Source organism: Dryobates pubescens, chromosome 2 (assembly GCF_014839835.1).
Source record: "Dryobates pubescens isolate bDryPub1 chromosome 2, bDryPub1.pri, whole genome shotgun sequence".
NCBI lineage: Eukaryota > Metazoa > Chordata > Aves > Piciformes > Picidae > Dryobates > Dryobates pubescens.
The window spans coordinates 987,719-1,001,414 of NC_071613.1; positions in this window are offsets into that span (position 1 = coordinate 987,719).

Genomic DNA, 13,696 nt, shown 5'->3' on the forward strand with positions numbered 1-13,696 from the left:
TGCAATATCCTGTGCGACGCAGGGCAGGTAGGGAGACAGACCTGGTGAAGAGGAATTGGCATGTCTGCTTTTCTGGGTCATGAAACACTGTCTTTATAATACTCAAATTACTTTGAACATTGAGCCATGCACAAAGCTGTTCTACAATATCCCAGATTTTCCACTGGCACGTCTGGCATGCCACAAAGGTAACCTCATAGCTTTACCTTATGGGTTCAAACACTGGCCTGACCTTGGATTCCCTGTGCATGCAAATGTTGGTATTCATACCCACTCTGTACCATTGATTTAGAGCTTTCTCTCCTGTATACAGATTGCTTGAATCATAGAATCAATAAGGTTGGAAGAGACCTCAAAGATCAGCAAGTCCAACCTATCACCCAACACCTCATGACTACTAAACCATGGCACCAAGTGCCACATCCAATCCCCTCTTGAACACCTCCAGTGATTGTGACTCCAACACCTCCCTGGGCAGCACATTCCCATGGCCAATCTCTCTTGCTGGGAAGAACTTCTTCCTAACACCCAGCCTAAACCTCCTTTGGCACAACTTGAGACTGTGTGCTCTTGTTCTGGTGCTGGTTGCCTGGGAGAAGAGACCAACCCCCACCTGGCTACAACCACCTTGAGATTGCTTGTGTGGTAAGATGGGAAGGTACAACTGGCTTCTATGCCAACTGGTCTCCAGCTATTTTCAGATGTCTTGAGTCTTTAATACTGGTCCAGAATTTCTAGTCCAGAGCTGAAAATAATTAAAATCTGGTAGCTGAATGCACTTTTGCTACACTATTCAGAAGAAAACCATGCACTGGTCACAGAGTCACAGAGCAGTTTGGATTAGAAGGGATATGAAAAATCATCTAGTTCCAACCCCCTTCCACTAGACCGGGTTGCTCAAAGCCCCGTCCAGCCTGGCCTTGAACACCTGGAGGGAAGGGGCATCCACAGCTTCTCTGGGCATCCTGTTCCAGTGGCTCATGACTCTACTCTCTTTCAGTTTAAACCTATTGCTCCTCAAGCTATAACTGCACTCCCTGATGAAAAAAAGTCTTCTGTAAGGTCTTCCAAGAGCCTTTTCTTCACTAGGATTAACAGCTTCAACTCTCGCAGCCTACCCTCATAACAGAGGTGCTCCAGCCCCTCAAGGGATGAAATTAGGATATTAAAAGGAGGGAGGTCCAGGCACTGGAGAGAGGCACTCCAATATTAGTAGGAAAACATCCTATACTGAGGAACTGCACCCCTCCAGGAGGGATTTCTGAGTATGAAGGAGCCCTCTATCCAGGATCTCCTCATGGGCAGACCTTGCCTTACAAGGATCTGCTCCTTCCTCTCCTGTCTCTAGGAGAGACTCCAGCTTCAGGGAAGGCTCATGGGAGGAGATCCTGGAAGTGAATCCATCCATTTCAATGTTACTGAGCCACATGTCATGCAAGTTTGCTCCATGACATATGTGGCTCATTAGGCTAAAGCCCCAGCTCTAATTTAAGGAAAAAAGGAAATATAACTATAGATTAATATTTCTTTTCAAAAGATACAATTAACATGTCTCTCTTGATATCCAAGAGATTCAATATCTTAATTCTGCATTTTAAACTAACACCCAAACCACTGCACAAGTTCTTGCTTTTCAGTTTGTAGGGCTTTTGAGGGCAGAGCTTCTTTTTGCGGTATGTAGTTACAAAAGGCTGTAAAAGCCAGCCAATTCTCCAACACAGAATTTATAGCAACAGGTCAAAAGACAGTTTCTAGAGGAATTCATCTGTCCTTTGTAGTAAATCAGCAGTCATGTCTTGGATAAATGTCTCCTGGGTCCAGCAGTAACTGTTCCAGTGCTGAAAGATTAAACAGTATGTGGTGGGTGGTGACTTGTACAAGGCAGGTAGTTTAGTGTAAGTCACACATCAACAAAGATCTGGTAAACAACTCCTGAGCAAGTTACAGTTAACCCAGTGATCATGGACACTGATCATAATGGCTCTGGAAAACAAGATGGAGCCTGGCTGGGCATGTGAATTAAGATGTGCTGCTTCAGTGTAAGACGTGCAGCACCTTGGAGGATAATAAGGCAACTGCTCTAACCCAAGTGAGAGACACAAAACCCTTTCCAGACCTTCCTTTTCTGACAGCACATGTTCAGGTGTTACTTGATAATTCTGTTAAAACACAGGCCCTACAGCAAAGAGCAGGGGTCCCTGTAGGCTACATTTCTGTGCTCTGGAGAGCATCTTGCAGCTGCAAGCAATACAAGTAACCTCCACTTACAGGACCTCTGTTCACACAAAGCTGGTTTTGGCCTCTCACGGCCGGATCCGTTCTGCCGAGCACCTGCACTCGAGCCAGTGAGGATATTTTTCACAGTTGTAAACAGGTTCAGTAAGAGATGCCATCAATTTCAGGGGCACGGAAGGGCCACTAATTGGCATGGAAGGATGAGGGTGATATTTTTTGGTTAGTTTTTACCTATCAGAAGAAGTACTCCCCAGGGAGCTGTCACAGAAGCCCAACATTTCAACACCTTGAGAGGGCTGGCAGCACTGGAAGCCACAGCAGCCTGTTTGCAGCCTGAAAGTGACTCATCATTCTAACCTCAGAGGAGAAGAGACCTGAGTAAGCCATACACTTCTATGGGTAATCAGGGCTCTGATACTCTCAGCCTTTGAGCAGCATAAGGTTTTGAATGATTGGAGTGACTCTGTGGCTGCAGCAGTTCACAAGGTAGTCCAGCAAATGATGCTGGTGGCTGCTGCAGAAGGAAAATGAATAGGTTGTATAATTCTTCTGTCTGAGATTTATGGACTCATCCTATCAAGATTAAATAGATGGTGTAGACTGATGAAAACTAGGTGCGAGTAGCAGATTAATTTGACAGCATGAAAATTTGTCTCCTGATGGCAAACAAATCTCCTTGCTTTTTCCACTAAAGCAAACAAATCAGTCTAGTTAAAAAGCAGGATTAACTCCCATCCAAGCCATCAGATCATCATCCAGGTACTGGAATCATGCTAGAAAAAATATTATTTCATATTCTCTTTCCCCAGCTCAGTTCCTGGCCTCTTTCCACCAGAAGAGGGAAGGTTTCCCTCTGAGAGGAATGGCACCAAGTCCTCAGCAACCTTTTTTGCAGTTTTTGGAGGATTACTCATTATAACTACTTGGTTTTTGGTGACATTTCGTGTATGCTCTCTCAGGGGCAAGTGCCCATCTGGAATGGTTCCCTAAGGATTTTCTGAAAATGCCCTAGGATTTCTGGCAATAGTCTTCTGTATGTACTAATGAGATGTGCCTTTACAATAGAAAACAGAGCACATGATCATTTCTGAAACTATTAACCATGCCCTTTTAGCTGAGCCAAAATTACTTATATAGAAGCATTGGATTCTGGATATAAGTGACTGCAGTAAGCATTTACAGAGGGAAAATTCTCCAGAACAATAAATTAGACCATAACAGATATAGAGGAATTATTATTTTTGGAGCAGTGACATTTCTAAGTTCCCTCTGTGGATTCACACTTAATACACATGATACAGGAGGAAGCTGTTTTGTGGTCTATAGAAAGAAAAGTTTTAAAACACGATAAAGTGCAAGACTAATGAACCACCGAGACCTGCAGTGTCTCTTGCCTCTTTATATCTACTGTATATTACTAAATACAATACAATGAAAATGCATGCACAGGGACCAATGAATAAAGACATAAAATGCATCATTATGGCATACTCTAAGGCCATTTTAAAGTTCTTTTTGTTGACTTAAAATAATATAGGCTACCTAGGACTATAACTAGGCTGTATGGATAAATGTAATACAGATGACTCTAAGATTTATAGGGAAGACATCTCATGGTCTCTATTGATGCTTGTGAGAAAGAGACCTGGCTATTAGAATAGAATAGAATAGAATAGAATAGAATAGAATAGAATAGAATAGAATAGAATAGAATAGTATTAGTGCAATTCTGGATTCCTGCTCTGATGAGGACACCCACAAGTCTATTGTTCTAGTACATTTTATCTTTTTCCCTTGGAATTGCTATTAAGATCCAAGTGCTCTAGTTCTTTTTAAATCCCAGATGAAATGCCCAGCATTTCCCCCCCTCTCCCTTCTCTATCTCATTTCCAGGAGCATACACAGCCTACATCATTGTATTTTGCTCCAGAGGTCTCCAGCATACTTAGCCAGCTATGCTCAGTGGTGTGGAGGAATCAGAATGGGTTCCTTCAAAAAATCCATTCCTATTATCTGAGTGAAGTGTCCTTGGATACAGCAGTCCTTAGTATCCTCCTTACACACCTGCATAGGGATATTGAGCAATTTAACCACAACTAGGAAAGACAAAACAGAATCAAAATTTATTTCAACACCTACAAAATATCATCAGGACCCAGAACTGGCTGATGGTGCCACCAAACTATCTCAGAACAATACAGCCTGCTTGCATGCCAGGCTCCTAACAAAGCCCAGTGCTGATACCTAAGTCCCCATCAAGTATAAATATGCTTTAAAACCCTAAGCCATCAGCCAGTACGTCACTATGCATGTCCTGGTAACACAGTTGTGCTTTTCTCTTTAACCCAGCTGACAAAAGCTGCTTGAGAAAGTGTTCCAAATCAAAGGTTCTTGGCTGTGGATAAGTTTCAAGAGAGCAAATTAATTCAAACCTCAAGCACCTTTAGTGCCTTTATGGTTAATATTTCAGCAGGGCAAAACAAAAACAAACAATGAGGACAGATTGAAAGAGTTGGGGCTGTTCAGTGTGGAGAAGAGAAGGCTCTGAGGTGACCTAATTGTGGTCTTCCAGTAGCTGAAGGGGCCTACAAGAAGGCTGGGGAGGGACTTCTCAGGATATCAGGGAGTGATAGGACTAGGGGGAATGGAATGAAGCTGGAGGTGGGGAGATTCAGGCTGGACGTGAGGAGGAAGTTCTTCACCACAAGAGTGGTGAAGCCCTGGAATGGGTTGTCCAGGGAGGTGGTTGAGGCCCTGTCCCTGGAGGTGTTTAAGCCCAGGCTGGATGAGGCTCTGGCCAGCCTGATGTAGTGTGGGGTGTCCCTGCCCATGGCAGGGGGGTTGGAACTAAATGATCTTTGTGATCCCTCCCAACCCTGGCTGATATTATGATACTATGAAAAAAAACAGCCCACAGAACAACTATCCACAGGGTACAGCACTATGTAAACAGGAAACTAAGAACAAAAGTTTCACAAAGAGCTTTATGTACCTTACTATGCCTACCTGACAGCTGCCTATGTGATACCCTGACACTATTGTGCCTGGGGACAGCCAAAAAGAAACTCTCCAGTAGTGTGTAGTTCAGTACATTTTGGGAGGGGAGAAATGGAAAAATATGTGTGATCGCAGGTTCTGCCCATGTTTATGCCTGCAACATGTTTTTTATGACTGTAACATGTTATTTATGCCTGTGGCCAGGCACATAGGTAGGCATATACTCAGCCTGTTCTACAGTATGAACGTATCTACATGCCTGGCTGTGTTTGAACTTCTGCATGTGAAAATCCAAGGCTATAGTAGCTGGGTTTCAGCCATCTAAGCCTTGAAAGCTGTCCAGTGAGGCAGCTCTAAAAATCAAACTGAAAGGGAGGGTGTTTCTTCACCTCCTTCCCTTCAGTGCTCCCTGAGCTGGCTCTGGAGCAGTACAAAGCTTGCCTCTGGTCTGGGCTATAGCTTACATAAATGTATTTCTAACATTCATGAAGCTGATTTCAGGCAGCATGAAAGAATAAAAAGGAAAATGAGGGATATAGGATCAATGGATGCTTGAAACTCACAGTCTCAAAAGATTATTTCATGTGTTCCTATTACTCCCTTCACACCTTCCCCTTCCAATTTCCTTGGCTATAATAAGACCGTATACTTGTCTCCTTTCTTTCCCCTTCTGCTCTGTGAAACACTCCCATAAAACAAAAGATAAACTAATATAGGGCCAAGTTTTCTGGTGTGCTGGTCATTTAGCTCATCAAATACCTGTCAGATTTTCAGCAGGTTGGGTGGTTGTGTATTGAACATTTTTGCAAAACTCAATATTTATTTCCAAGTTTAATTGGGCTGTGAGGTCTTTCAAGATTCTGGTTGTAATCTGGGGTCCTGTGATCCCCTGACTAAAACTGGTGGCACACCAGGATTAGGAAAACCAACTGTATGCAAGTTGCTAACACAGCAATAGCCTAGCTTTTGTAGACAAACATGGCTTCCCCCCCCCCCCCCCCCCTCTGGAATCTGTTACATTCATAACCTACTTTTATGTTATTTATAACATAAATAGGCCAGAATGAATTACAGAGGTAATTTACAGTGGACAAGGCAGTGAGATGATTATTTGACTCCACTTTGCTAGCAGCTCTACATTGTTAATTAAAGGCACTTCGGTATAGTGGGTTTTCTGCAATAGTTCATCTCCACTGCCTTCTAACTGTCTCACTAGAATATTTTCTTCATGCAGAATGCTAAGAAAGGAGGATTTAGCTTTCTGTAGCATTGTTGTACGTTTTGACAGCCATCTCAAGTCTCATATTTAGAAACAGATCAGGTCTCCCTTAGTCATGAGGTTTTAGTCACTGCTGACTTCTCAGTATTTATCTTCTGCATTTGAAGTCCATTTGAGGTCATGTTACCAAGCATTTCTCCGCTTACAAGGCTAGAAATGCAGTCTTACAAAAGGAAAGGGGAAAAAAGGGGGATTCTCAGATAAGCAGTTAAGTATTGGAACCAGGATTTAATTGTGACACTCAACCTAAAATCCTGGGAGCTGGTAGCAGTAACAATGTGATTGTTACTGAAACTAATGAAAGTTCCAGCAGGTAATAGTTCCTCTGTGTACAAAGTATTATTTTTTCCCATAAAACTGCTGTAGAGCATAGTTTTGTATGTAGTAGCCAACATGGATGAAACAAGAAAAATTTGTGTCAAATAATCCTTATTTCCCAATCTAATATGGCAAAAGATTCTGTGTGCAGAAGAGCAGCATGGGATGCTGTATCAGAAAGTTATTTTATATTACCTCAGACAACACTATGATAAGCAAATTAGGGAAACAAAATTTTCCCTATACAGTCCAAAACAACTATATAGAATTTGCTGTGTGATGGGTTACACCCATTGTGAAAGCAGGGGGGGAGGGATTGTGAGAGCCTTCCTCTACCTGGAGGGGGTTTTCCCCCTGGGAAACTGAGTTAGTCAGTTCCACTCCCCCTCCCTGTCCAGCAAGCCTATACATAGAATACATAGAATAAACCAGGTTGGAAGAGACCTTCAAGATCATCGCGTCCAACCCATCAACCAATCCAACACCACCCAAACAACTAACCCACGGCACCAAGCACCCCATCAAGTCTCCTCCTGAAAACCTCCAGTGATGGCGACTCCACCACCTCCCCAGGCAGCCCATTCCAATGGGCAATCACTCTCTCTGTATAGAACTTCTTCCTAACATCCAACCTAAACCTCCCCTGGCACAGCCTGAGACTGTGTCCTCTTGTTCTGGTACTGGCTGCCTGGGAGAAGAGACCAACATCTGCCTGTCTACAACCTCCCTTCAGGTAGTTGTAGAGAGTGATAAGGTCACCCCTGAGTCTCCAGGCTAAGCAACCCCAGCTCCCTTAGTCTCTCCTCGTAGGGCTTGTGTTCCAAACCCCTCACCAACTTTGTTGCCCTTCTCTGGACTCGTTCCAGCAAGTCAACCTCCTTCTAAAACTGAGGGGCCCAGAACTGGACACAGGACTCGAGATGCAGCCTAACCAGTGCAGTGTACAGGGGCAGAATGACCTCCCTGCTCCTGCTGGCCACACTGTTCCTGATGCAGGCCAGGATGCCATTGGCTTTCTTGGCCAACTGAGCACACTGCAGGCCTATCATCGACCAGCACCCCCAGGTCCCTCTCCACCTGGCTGCTCTCCAGCCACTCTGACCCCAGCCTGTAGCACTGCATGGGATTGTTGTGGCCAATGTGCAGAACCTGGCACTTGGATGTGTTCAATCTCATGCCCTTGGACTCTGCCCATCTGTCCAGCCTGTCGAGGTCCCTCTGTAGAGCCTCTCTACCCTCCAGCAGATCAACTCCTGCCCCCAGCTTGGTGTCATCTGCAAATTTACTGATGATGGACCCAATCCCCTCACCCGAATCATCAATAAAGATGTTAAAGAGCATGGGGCCCAGTACTGATCCCTGGGGCACACCACTAGTGCCTGGCTGCCAGCTGGCTGTGGCACCATTCACCGCCGCTCCCTGGGCTCAGCCTCCAGCCAGTTCCTAACCCGTCGCAGTGTGCTCCCATCCAAGCCATGGGCTGACAGCTTGGCCAGGAGTTTGCTATGGGGAACGGTGTCAAAGGCTTTGCTGACGTCCAGGCAGACTACATCCACAGCCTGCCCCACATCCACCAGGCAGTCACCTGATCATAGAAGGAGATCAGGTTGGTCAGGCAGGACCTGCCCTTCCTAAATCCATGCTGGCTGGGCCTGATCCCTTGGCCATCCTGTAAGTGCTGTGTGATTGCACTCAGGATGCCCTGTTCCATAATCTTGCCTGGTACTGAGGTCAGGCTGACAGGCCTGGAATTCCCTGGCTCATCCAACCGGCCCTTCTTGTGGATGGGCACAATGTTGGCAGCTTCCAGTCCTCTGGGACCTCTCCAGTGAGCCAGGACTGCTGGAAAATGATGGAGAGTGGCTTGGCCAGCTCATCTGCCAGCTCTCTCAGCACCCTGGGATGGATCCCATCCGGTCCCATGGACTTGTGGGGATCCAAGCAGCTGAGGAGACCTCCAACCACCTGCTATAAAAAGGAAGACACTGCAGCCATTTGCTCTCTTTTGCTTCTGCCTTGCCTTAACGAGAGCAACTGCTGCTGGCTTCCTGCTTCTCTGCCACATGGTCAGGCCTAGTCTTTTTCTCCCTGATGCATCTTCAAACGACTGTTGGTTTTATAGATTCTCCCTAACTGTCCTTGTTCCTTACCCTTGTGAACCCTTCCTGTTGTTGTCTATATATATATTTTATTTTTTTTAAAGAAATACTACCTCTCTACTTCCAAAGTGACTCCAAATTATTTCTTGGTAGTTTTACCTCCTCCTTTTTTTCCCTTATCCCTCTTTCTTTCCTTTTTTTTTTTTTTTTAAGAGGAGGGGGAGGGGGAAGAGGGAAGAGATTCTCAGTCTTGGCCCCCGCAATCTCAGCTCTTAAATCCCAGTTAAGGCTCAAACCACCACATGCTGAAAAAAAAGAATAGTAAAAAAGAAATGAGCAAGGGCTCATTGTCAGACTACAGCACTGTGTAATGTGACATGTCCTAGACATCCCTTCTGGGTCAGTTTAATAAATACAAGTAATAAATTGCAATAAATAAAATTGCTTCTTATATTTTGAAGCCATATGAAAGCTTAGAGGGGCTGCAGACACATTGAAGAACTCTGGGCTTCAGAATGACAGATAAAGTGTCTGAACACACAGCAGTAGGGTGCAGTCTTGGGAGAAAAGAAATAAAAGAAATAAAGTGATTTAATGTGCACAACAGGAAGGCTCTAAACAGTCAGGATCAACCATTTGCACAAATTCAGCACAGGAAATGACCCCTTCTGAAGAAAACCTTTGGTTTGCACACCAGATATGGGACTGTGTGGAAATGTAAACAAACAAAAAGGATTGGAAGCAAGTAACAAAATTTTAAGTGAAGTCCTGCTGAAACTTCCCTGAAACTGGATTTCAGGGAAGAAGTGAATCCATAGAAAGACCTGAAGAGAGATTACAATAATCTTCAAACATATACAAGGTAGCACGAGAAGGAGCAGTCTCACAACGACTAGGACAGCAAAAAACAATGACTCTAAGTAACAAGAGTGGAGATTGAGGTTAGCCTTTAGCTTCAAGACAATTTCTGATAAAAATAAACATTCTATAATAAAAAATAATCAATTATTACTTTGTCATAAAAACAACAATTAGACAACCTAATGTACTGTGCTGAGCACTGGTTAGGCCACACCTTGAGTCCTGTGTCCAGTTCTGGGCCCCTCAGTTTAGGAAAGATGTTGAGTTGCTGGAAGGTGTCCAGAGAAGGGCAACAAAGCTGGGGAGGGGTTTGGAGCACAGCCCTGTGAGGAGAGGCTGAGGGAGCTGGGGTTGCTTAGCCTGGAGAAGAGGAGGCTCAGGGGAGACCTTATTGCTATCTACAACTCCCTGAAGGGAGGTTGTAGCCAGGAAGGGGTTGGTCTCTCCTCCCAGGCAACCAGCACCAGAACAAGAGGACACAGTCTCAAGCTGTGCCAGGGGAGGTTTAGGTTGGATGTTAGGAAGAAGTTCTTCCCAGCAAGAGAGATTGGCCATTGGGTTGTGCTGCCCAGGGAGGTGGTGGAGTCACCATCCATGGAGGTGTTTAAGAGGGGACTGGATGGGGCACTTGATGCTGATGTTGATAAGATGGTGTTGGGTGATAGGTTGGACTTGATGATCTTGAAGGTCTTTTCCAATCTTGTTAATTCTAGTCTAGTCTAGTCTAGTCTATTCATGAAAGAAATTGCATAACTGTAAAATAAAATAATCTCATTTTGCAGTGCACTATTCCTGCTGAATATGAATCTAGTGAAAAAGCTGATGTCACATCACTTGAACACTACATCAGGAAGGTACTTGTAGTACAGTCGAATTTTGCAATAAAAAAATGATGCAGAGGTACAAATGAGGGAGTACATGTATTTGAGTATTTGCTAGTAATGTGCCAAACCCACAAGCTAACAGTACCTGGACCACTCTGTTTACAACTATTTGTTTTCAGTTATTGTTTCAGGTTTCCTCTATCATGTACTGAATGAAATTACCCCAGCAGTAATTTATGGAACTGGAATCAGTGGAACACCTGACCTAGTATAGGCAAGTCCATAGGGAAAATTAGAGTTTAGCTATCCTGTTAGACAATTTTATGTTGTTTGGGGTTTTTTCAGTATCTTTTCTATACAAATGCACCAAAAGATACCTGTGTAAAATTTCATCCTCTCAGTCAGAGGATCTGGAATATTGGAAAGAATTTCAGCTGACACCAAATAAGTATTCCAGAAAAACACTCACAGATCAAGACAGATAGTATTCATATTTGCTTAGATAGCCAACAAAGAAACAGATGTGGAATCACTTAATAAATCAGATTTTTAACAGAAGTAAAAGCTGCACAGGCCCATTTCACAGAATCACAGAATGTCAGGGGCTGGAAGGGAGCTCGACAAATCATCCAGTCCAAGGCCCCTGCCAGAGCAGCATCACCTAGAGCAGGTCACACAGGAACGCATCCAGGCAGGTCTTGAATATCTCCAGAGAGGGAGACTCCACAACCCCGTGGGCAGCCTGTTCCAGTGTTCTGTCACTCTCACAGTGAAATAATTCTTCCTCCTGTTTCCATGGAACATCCTATGCCTCAATCTCCACACATTGCCCCTTGTGCTGTCATTGGGCATCCCTGAGAAGAGCCTGGCTCCAGCCTCTTGGCACTCACCCTTTACATATTTATAAACATTAATGAGGTCACTCCTCAGTCTCCTCTTCTCCAAGCTGAAGAGACCCAGGTCCCTCAGTCTCTCCTCATAAGGGAGATGTTCCACTCCCTTAACCATTTTTGTGGCTCTGCACTGGACTCTATCAAGCAGTTCCCTGTCCTTCTTGAACTGAGGGGCCCAGAACTGGACACAATACTCCAGGTGTGGCCTCCCCAGGGCAAAGTAGAGAGGGATTTCTCCATCACCATTAAGTGTATGGTGGCTACTTTTTCAACTGAACACACTAAAGAGCTGAGCAGGTTGCAAATAGATGGGCATCTTACTGAACCTGCTATTAGTATGCCCTGTTTTGGAGAAGTCTAAACATTTGACAAGGAAATGAAAAAGTTAATTGAATCTGCTTATTGTAACAATAGCCAAAAGCAAAGAAGATGTACTGTTGTTAGATAATAACTTTTCATTCCTTTCCTGTTCTGAAAGGTGATATGTGGTAGAACTAATGCTCCTTGGCACAAGAGTTTGCTGGAATGTACTGGTTTATCATGGATCAGTGATCTTCAGGCTTTCCAAGCTAGGTGCAAATGTCAGTCCACTGAGTAATGAGCACCAGAGAGGATTGCTCCCTACAGGATCTGTCTAAATAAATACAAAGCTACTAGCTGTCAGTCTGAACATGGAGTCAAAGGCTATTTTTGTTTCATTTCATTGCTTGGTTGTTTTGGGGTTTTTTTAAGCCTAGAAAACAATATAAAAAATGAGGAAATGAGGGAATCCTGCCCAGCACACAGCAGAACTTTATGAGACTGATCGGAAGTGTTCCCAAATAGTCATTTGAAAGTCATGAAAACTACTTTCTTCCCAGAAATCAAATATCTTCTTGCTGCTTGTGGCTGTGCATTTGCTCAGGTATTTGGACTGAGAGTGTTTTCAAATAACTGTTTTGGGAGAATTTGAGAAGCCTGCTTAACCAGGTGACTGCTCACTTCTGAAGAGAAGACTACTCCATGACAAAGTGTTGTGGTTTTTTATCTTGTGATCTGCAGAGCCACAGCAGTGTGTGTACTGCTTCTATTCTGTGAGTATGAGAGGCAATAGAGAAAGCAAGAAGAAATTGTCCACAGGCTGAAATGCACAGTGCCATGCCTTTACCAGCTGGATACTAGAGGACCAGAAAGTGAACACATTTTAAAACCAATGAAATAAACAGTAAACAAAGTTTTCAAGAAATAAAGAGGTTGAGATACACACACTCACTGAGAATTAGAATAGAATAGAGTAGAATAGAATAGAATAGAATAGAATAGAATAGAATAGAATAGAATAGAATAGAATAGAATAGACCAGACCAGGTTGGAAGAGACCTTTGAGATCATCCAGTCCAACCTATCACCCAGCACCATCTAATCAACTAAACCATGGCACCAAGTATCCCATCCAGGCTCTTCCTAAACACCTCCAGTGATGGTGACTCCACCACCTCCCTGGGCAGCACATTCCAATGGCCACTCTCTCTTTCTATGAAGAACTTCTTCCTAACATCCAGCCAGGCCACCTCCCACTACCTTCAACGAGAGCTTGGATTGCTCCCTGTTCCAAAGCTGTGAGTCATTCAGAGACTTCAATGGACCTGGCTGTCCTTGAACAACAAAATCATTTTATAAAATACACATTTGCTTGCAGGTAATTCATGTACAGAAGAAGAACCAAATTAATTGGATAAATAGCTTGCTGTAAATAACTTGCCCTAAATCCAGTGCTTACCTAATTTCACTCTAAACTTCTGTACAATATCTGCAGACCTTCATGGTAAGCTAAATGGAGTACAACTGAATTCCAGCATTCCATGTAGTTCTTTCTGACGGTTTTATATGCTGCATATACACTATATTCATATTTAAAACAGCTGTTTAACATATGAGGATTTTACTACTTCGTTTACTTGTACCATTTTTCCGTTAATAAATTCCCCATCTATGCAGGCTTTTGAATAGACTAAAGCAGATCCAAATGTTTTAAATACACAGCAAGTTCATTAATAAATGATAATAAAGAAAAGGGACAAGTACAGTTTTCCTATTCATGTTGGCTGAAAAGATAGAAGAGAGACAGACTGACATCCTCCAATCTCAGAGGATAAAAACATGTAAGCCTTCACTTGGCAGGAAAAAAAAACAATCCAGAAGAACCCAGAA